Here is an 8,850-nt window from a genome sequence, read left to right as displayed (position 1 = left end):
ATTTTCAATTGTATTTCGCAAATTAGGTTCGATTGTATTTGCATAACTCTTAAGATATGTTGCAAAGTTCAAAATGACATATAGACCGACCCTAGGATGCATGTTTTACACGAAATATACATATGCATTCAACCTAGGGTGGATGTGCATTTTAGAAGGATCATAGGACTGAAAAATAGGGCACTAGTCGACTAGCCACATGGAGTCATCAACAAGCGAGTGTAGTACACTCGTCGACTAGTGAGTCATCTCGTCAATGAGAAAATACCAAGACCCTTGTTTTCTTAGACATCCCACTCGTCGCCAAATCCCCTATTCTCATCGATGAACGACTAAAGGACATTCATCAACTAGTACGGACATTCGTCAACGAGTCCATCAGGCAGAACGACGCTCTAGCGCTGAAATAGACGAATATTTTTTTAATTAAATGATTTAATGTTTGAAAATTGATCAAAGGTCGAGAATACTTATATATACCAACTCTAAACCCTAGGTTTAAAACTTTTGCACAACTTTTGCCCAACCTTTGCACCCCTTTTGCTAAGCTTTGCCTACTTTCAACGTATTCACATCAAGTTTGGGCATTCGTCAATATCATCTTAAAGGTCGAAGTGCTTACACTCAAATCATCTTATGGAAAACTGGTTTGGTCTTAAGGTTTGATTAAGTTTATTATTGAGCATTCAATTTTATTTTTATAAGTCCATCTACTCCCTTATTCTTTTACTTAAAATTTTTATTGGGAGCAAGAAATCAAATTTCTCATATATATTTGTTTGAAAAATATTTTATAATATTCAAAGGTAAATTTTTATTCAAAAGATTTCATATTATTTCTGTAAAAGGTATTTGAAAGCAAGAGCTTAAATTTTTGTGATATTCAAAGCTATATTCTGATTCAAATATTTTATATTTTATTTTTGCAAAATTTATTGGAAAACAAACCCTTGGGCATGTAATATTTTAATATGATTTGTAATAATTGCATCTACATGCATGATAAGGATGAATGCTCAAGACAGTAGTTTGATCTTAGGGACCAATGCTGGATTTTTGGGACCATCTCAAAACGACCCTAGTTGGACTTTAGGTGCCAACACATATGCACTAAGTCCCCAACATCACTTAATATATCAGGGGAGTTAACTGGAGCAAAATTGGACTTTGAAAATCTTGTTAGAGGTTGGGCGACCGAACCTGTGGCGTTCAAAATGCCTCGGGTGATCGAACCATGGACAGGTTAACTTGTTGACTTGTGTTCGGCAGACCGAACCAATTTTGAACATATCTTCCTTAGTTGACCGAACAACTATTAGAGTACTTTTCATCAACCTGGGCGCCCGAACCTTAGCGTTCAAAATAGCCTCGGGTGATTGAACTTGTGAGTTCAGTTAACTGAATGTTGGACCGAGCACCTGATTCGCAAACTTTTGAGGAAATGCCTCATTCAGCTAGCCGAGCCCACTTTCGGGCACCCAAACCTCGAACAACACCTTTTTGCACTGTGTTTATTTGGGCACCCGAACCTTGGGTCGGGCTCTCAAAAACTCTTGGGTTGTTTATTTTCTTACCGAGGTTAAAGTGGTTAAATGGGGCTATTTTCTTTAAATAGGTTTAAAACTTTTTTAATAATGCCTATTAAGTCCCCAACAGTCATAATTTGCCCCTTGCCTATATATGCTAGTTCATTTGCAAGGATTAGGGAGTGATTAGAAAAAGTGATTAAAAATTTTCCCTCAAGCCTATATACTCCTTTTGTTACACTTTTTGTTTTCCAAGTATATATTTTCAATACACTCTCTCATATTTACTAGAAAACATATTTTTGAAATAGAGAGTGTATTTGACTTGTTCCCATCTCTTACAAATCAATTGCAAGGTTGAAGGGAGTTTGTTTGTGCTCATTGTATATCTTTACATATTATTTTCTTGGCAAAGACTCTCACATACTCATACGTTTTTGAAAAACCATTTTTGAGAGCTCTTGCTTTTTTGATCTTTCTCATAGTATTTCATTCATAAATACTTGATTGAGAAGATCTTGATTTTTTCTTACTAGTCTTGGCATCCATATTGCAAGACTTGAAAGCTTGCTCACTTTTACTTGACAAATCTTTTGCAAGCTTAAACCCTAAGTATTTGTGGTGATTATATTTGGTAAGATATTTGTGTGATACTTGATTAAGGTTTTGAGGTATCCTTGAATATTCACTTGTTGAATATATTATCTTGAATTAAATTTTCAAGATCTCACTCGAGCATCAATTCTCTATCATATGTGAGTGCATTGTTTACGGTGCTATATTGTAGTACATGTTCTCTTGTGTAAGAAGCATTTTCGTGTACGTAAAGTTTCATACATTTGTTGTATTCCAAGTGTGAGCCTAAAGAGGGAGACTAGCCCTGTTGAATAGTTCTGGATTGGCTTAGACCCAGTTAGGAAAGCTAGGTGCACCATCCTAGTAAGGTGTAGGTTGAGGTGAGCCTTGCCAATTGACCTGGTTGTAAATGGTGCCGCTCCACCCATTAAGTGAGCTTATAGTGGAATCCTTGTTTTGGTGAGCCAAGGCGAGGACGTAGGCACAATTGGCCGAACCTCGATAACATATCCTGTGTCGGTTTTCTCTTTCCCTATATTTTTTATATTTCTGCAATTTAATTTATGCACATACATGCTTATATTTGAATAGTTATATGAATGTTGTGCATGCTTTAAATATGGTGAATGATTTGGAATACTGAGTCTACTGCATTTATTTTATACATCTGCTCAGTATTACTCTATTGGAGTTTTGGTATATGCTTAGACAGACCTTAGGTTGGGAATTACTGATTGTGAAATTAAAATCAACCTAGGAAGTTTTAATTACCCAATTCACCCCCCTCTTGGGAATACACCATAGTCAACAAGACTCATATTATACCTTGTGAGAGTGCTTAGGGCTAATTGTACTCATTAGCTTATTAAGAAGTGTCAGAGTGTTCAGAAATATTTATTCATTATTTGTATTAATGGTTCAATTTGTGAATCGTGAGGAGGAAGCTATGCCTCCTGTAAGCAGCGGAGTGTAAGGAGGAAGTTGTGCCTCTTGTAAGCAACGGATTGTAATGGGAATCTTTGTCCCAACTTAAGGAGTAGTATAGTGGAATCCTTTGGTAGTTTACCCAAGGTGAGGACGTAGGTCGGGTTGGTTGAACCTCGTAAAAACTATGTTTGCATCTCTCTTCCCTTAACTCATTTAATTTCTGCTTGCACCTAATTATTTGTATATTGTGTATGTATTAAATATTTATCACACTTGTGAGTGATTGGGTAATATTGATTGATTGATAAAGTCATACTTTAAAATTGCCAGGTTGTATAATACTGAACTTCTTGTCACCTAGCTTGTGCATGTGTGGTTGTAATTTTTCAAAATTAGGACTTAAAGACCAAGATTTTTAAAATACCCAATTCACCTGTCCTCTTGGGATTACATTTAAATTCACATAGGATTTACCGGAATGAGTGTTGAACTTCCATTGGGAATGAAGAATGAATGGGTGAGGCACAGTCGACACGATGGAGTCGGTGCGATGACATCTAACAGAGAAGTAGGGGATTTTGGAAATGAAAGATTGTGAGGGAAAAAAGATTTTTCTAACCAACCCTTCATATCCCTGACCTAGTCGCACAAATCGCTATGCTAGTCGCCCTTTTTGTCACACCCCCAACTTCTCCTAAAACTCACTCTAAAGACTCTAAACTTACTTAATCTATTGTTTACATCCTAAGGACTCGAAAAGAAAAGAAAATTTCTCAGGTTGCCTCTTGAAAGCGCTAAGTTTGCCATCGTTTTCAGCCAGATGCATCGAAGGCACCAGTCTAACTCATCCTAGTTCAATAAGCATGTCTTCTACCACTTCATTTATGAACCATGTCTTACTTACCCAAATGCGTCCTTCTAAACCAAAGGCCAAATAATGGACTGAGAGAATCTGCTCATATGGGTCATCCAAGTTTAACAAGGGGTGCTCTCAGGTTGAAGTATTTCCCCAAAGGATTCTTCCATAAGATTGAGGAGGCCACGTCCTCAACACATTCCTCAATCATATCGACATCCACCTTTTGGATATCTTCAAGTGGATGTTGAACTGCAAGGAACACATTCAGCCAAAGTTGCATATTACCAAAGGACACATCCATAATTCCTGATCTACATTGAATGCAGGTGTTGGATGTGGCTAGAAATGGTCGGCCTAGTAAGATAGGAGAATGGTTCTTTGTTGGGACAGTAGGTTCCATATCCAAGACCACAAAGTCAATAGGATATTAGAAGTCTTCAATGGTTCTTTGTTGGGACGGTAGGTTCCATATCCAAGACCACAAAGTCAATAGGATATTAGAAGTCTTCAACCTTGACTAAGACATCCTATATCACACCCTGGGGTTTCTTTACTGATAGATCAGCAAACCCACGTGGGTTTCAGCTCTCCCTAGTTGAATTGCTTAAAGACCGAGTATGGGAGAAGATTCACACTTGCTCCTAAGTCCATCAGAGCATTGTCAATTATGCAATTGCCAATAGTACATGAAATAGTTGGAGTGCCAGGGTCTTTTAGTTTAGGAGGGAGGTGCCCAAGTACTATTGAGTTCACATGCTTAGTTAGCCACACTTGTTTGTCCATATGCACCCTTGATTTTCGCTTCTTCTTGCACAGGTCCTTGAGGAACTTGGCATATGTAGGCACTTGTTTAATGGCATCTAAAAGGGGGATGTTAACCTTAACTTGTCTGAACGTGTCCTTGATGGACTCAATAGTGGTCTCCTTATTAGATTTAAAGGGTGTTTAGAGAGCTACAAGGCAAGGGGCTATAGGAATGTAATAGGGAAGTGCTCCACTCTTTGGAAGAGTAGGTATCCCCGTGTCAGCCACCAGATTAGGAGAGGGAGGCTAGGGCACAAAATTCTTCTGCAGGTTCATCCCTCTTCTTCTCCTTGTCACTCTCTTGATATATCTTTTCCCCAACCCTGTTGCTTATCTCCCTACCACTCTGGAGAGTGGCTATGGCTTGGGCATGCACTTTATGATATAAAGATTCCATTGTGGATTCATGCTCTACTCTGTATTGACCCTTGGGGTTTACCTGAGGTCGCCTTAGCAACATACCCTCATCTCTCTAACTCAATGAAGTGGTTAGGTGCCCCTTGGTGGCTTCCAACTTAGCTGTGGATTGGGAGTGAAGGTGAAGTAGTTGCCAATTTACGTGACGATCGGCCTTAATGCCCTGTAGGGTTTGCAGCACTGTCTCCTGAAAAGAATCATATTGAGGTTGCTAAAGAGATGATTATTGAAATGATGATTTCTAGAGGATGGGTGCGGGAGAATTTTGAAAGTCCCAATGTGGGTATGAGGGTGGAGCGTAGTTCAATGTTTGAGGTATTTCGTCTTGAAATTCCAGAGCTTGCAGCCTCTAAGGGAAGTTAGGACGTTGGTTCCACTTGGGATAGTAAGTATTGGCATAGGGGTCATTTGACGGCCTATCATACCAATTGTGGGTGACATTTACTTCCTTCTGCATAAGCTCGGACTGGGGAGGCATGTGTAGGCAAATGTAGCATGTATGTGAAGAGTCAAAACTAATCGTACACACCTCTACACAGGCCATTGACTGCGATTGCTGTCTTAAAGATAGGAACTAATCAAGCTTTTGGGAAATAGTGAGCAGGGTAGGGGCTAAGTCATGGCTTGAAGCCAACTCGTAAATGCCCTTAGGTATGGACATGGATGGGTTGGGGAGTCTATGATCGACCATGTGCTGGTGAGAATTCTCATCTAGGTTCTCGAAGAGAACCCATGCCTCATTCTTATGCTTTGTGAGGAAAGTGCCTTTGCATGAGGCATCAACCATGGATATATATCTCTTGGCTAAGCCTTCTTAAAAGGTTTGTACTAATTTCCACTTGGGGACTTGATGATGTGGACATTTACGAAGTAAGTCCCTGAAACGCTCCCAGGTTTCAAAGAAAAGTTCCCAATCCGTCTTTGTGAAACTTGTGATTGCCCTTCGCAGCTGGTTAGTGTTCCCAATTGGGAAGTACTTTTTCAAGAATTCATGCTGCATTGTGGCCCAATTGATCACCGAGTTTGGCTCTAGGGACATCAGCCAATATTTGGCCTTATCCTTCAGAGAGAATGGAAAAAGCCTAAGGCAAAAGGCATCATCACTAAAATTAGGTATACCAATGGTGGAGAAGATCTTCAAGAACTCATCCAAATGCTGATAAGGATTTTCAGTGGAGTTCTAATTAAAAAATGGGCAACATCAAGATAATCAAAGTCTTAATCTCGAATTGTGCCACCTGAACATCTGGGAACTGGATGCAAAACGGCAAGGTGTATGCATTAGGCACAAAGTAGTCCCTAAGAGGCCAAAGGGGTTGCTCTCCTACCACAGGTAGGTAGGGAGCTCGGGGTTCTAGGATTTGTTCAGCGGGAGCCAGTGGGTTATTTTTGGTCATGGCTTTTAGTTCAAATGACTCAGTTTTCTCTGGATTAGAGATAGGTTTCCTAAGGGAACTATGAGATTTTTCAATCTCGGGATCTATGGGAACTATCTCAGGTTCCAAGGAATGCAGACCAAACATACACACTTTAAGCACAAAGATTCAAACTTCAATATGTAACCAACAAAATATAAAAGTAAAACTATATACAAACAAAGCAAAAATATCCTAAGAGAGAGATTGGCTAACAACTGTACACTAGTCCTAGGCAATGACACCAAAATTTGGTAGGCTCACCAAGGGTTGGGTCCTTAACTTCCAAAAAAAATATTTATAAAAGCTAACAATTCCCAAGTTCAGTAGAAAGTGGGGAGGTCGGGTGTCGATCCACAGGGACTAAACTGTGCAGTTGTAAACCTTTTCTCAATCAGTTTATTAATGCCTTGTGTAAAAAGATAGATAAAAAAATGATATTTTGCAATGGGTGAAATCTAACAACCTATAGGAAAGCAAGTAAAAATTATATTAACCTACTCCTACAAAGCAATGCTGAGATTATAAATCAGGTGCTGGACTTCTTGCCTCTGACTATGTTCAACTAGGAATACATAAGAGTACTAAACTAAGTTGTATCAGGACAAAGCTGAAGAGGGTCATTCGAGGGCATAGGGTAGCAAGGGTGCACCAACCGTCCGGAGCACAATTGGGAACCGGAGCATACCCTATCTCAATGAACACCTCCGCATATTCGTAGCTAACTACTTATCCTGACTGAAACAATAGTAGTGCTATTCCTTATTGTAGCCTTTCATCATTTAACAAAGCAATAAATCAAAAGCGGTAAAGGAAAGTGTTGGCCTCGCAAGACTTAGAATCTTGTTTTGATGATAACAAAGTAAAAGAACTTAACATATTTGGTTAAGTGATGATTCAGGACTCAAGTGTTCAAGAACAAGTTCTTGACAAAGTCTTTGAAAGCTCAAATTCAAAGATATAAGGTCTTAGAAGCTAAAACTATTGAAGCTTAAAGTCAAGTCAAACATGAAGGAACTAAAAGCAAACACGTAAAGATACCGAGATCAAACCAAATACATGAAGACTTAGCGCTTAGAAAGTTATAGTCTTTTAAGAAGTCTCATGTAAGTATTTCAAACATTTCAATAATAAATGAATAAAGCACTTAGGAATCTTTTATTGACTTAGAGAAATAATTTTGAAAACCTCAAAAAATATTTCCGAAAGTCTCAAAGCAATATGGCAAGTATAAAAGTAAACAAAAAGTTTTTGGAAAAAAAATTGCAAAAGCATATGTTATTGCACGATCAGACGACTGACATGTTCTAGTCAGGCGACTGACCTTTATATGCTTAAATAAATTGGGAAGCAGAATAGGCCCAGTCGACTGACCCTATGAGTTAAGGCGACTGACCCCATTCTGACTTTGAAATTTCGGTGGATTTTAAAAGATTAGGCCACTGACCCCGATAAACCAGGTGATTGACCTTCGTAAAATTCAAATTTAAATAGCGAAGAAAAGTTTCAAAATTAGATTGCATGACCCCCCAAACTTTATGAAAACTTGGGAAACACTCCAAGTATCTTGGGGAATGCAAAAATCAAACTTTTTCCATCTATAAATACATGTTATATTAAAGAATTAAATACACCAATACATACAATTAGCATTCAAGATAAATACTTTCTACTCTTCAAAAGCCATCTTGCTAAAACACTTTTGCTGAAGTTTTCTATTGAAAATTTGCTGATTAAAACCTACGGTTCTTTGTGTTTCTACTGAGTTTCTCAATATAAGAAAGAACCCCGGTGATAAATTCTTGAGCTTCATCTTTCTATATTGATTTTGATTGAAGTATATTGTGATATTCACTTGTACTAATCTGCTCTTGCTGAGAGTGTTTTTTGTACACAAGAATTGTTCTTGTTTCTTTTATTGTTTTTGATGTTTCAGGATTGTTGAATTGTTGGAATACCGAGTGTGGGGTATCTCTTGGAGAGGAGGGTTCCATCCTACTTGAAGGAGTGTGTAAATAGTTTGATCCGCCCAGTTAAGGGAGCGGTATAGTGAAATCCTTGGGTGGTTTGTCTAAGGCGAGGACGTAGGCGGGTATAGCCGAACCTCGTAAAATCTCGGTGTATCTCTCTTCCCTACTCTCTTTAATTTTCTGCATATATAAATTGCATGGATGTTTACATAATTATTGGAAGTTAAATAGTTACTGGGAATTGCGGAAACCTTGATTAAAGAAATTTCGTTGATTACAGAAACCTTGATTAAAGAAAGTACGTTGATAAATATCAAAGCTCATTAACATACTTAAATTCAAGTAGCTTATTTGAT

General features: G+C 38.4%; 1 non-coding gene across 1 annotated transcript; it reads left to right on the top strand.

Moving 5' to 3' along the window:
• The first annotated feature begins 5,954 nt into the window (after positions 1 to 5,954).
• Positions 5,955 to 6,060, top strand: LOC131145338 (small nucleolar RNA R71). Its single transcript, XR_009134121.1, has one exon. It is a non-coding gene; the product is annotated as a small nucleolar RNA R71 (small nucleolar RNA).
• The last annotated feature ends 2,790 nt before the right edge of the window (positions 6,061 to 8,850 follow it).

This window comes from Malania oleifera, chromosome 12, assembly GCF_029873635.1.
Source record: "Malania oleifera isolate guangnan ecotype guangnan chromosome 12, ASM2987363v1, whole genome shotgun sequence".
Classification (NCBI taxonomy): domain Eukaryota; kingdom Viridiplantae; phylum Streptophyta; class Magnoliopsida; order Santalales; family Ximeniaceae; genus Malania; species Malania oleifera.
The sequence above is the reverse complement of the archived record's forward strand: the minus strand, read 5'-3'. Positions and strand labels throughout refer to the sequence as shown.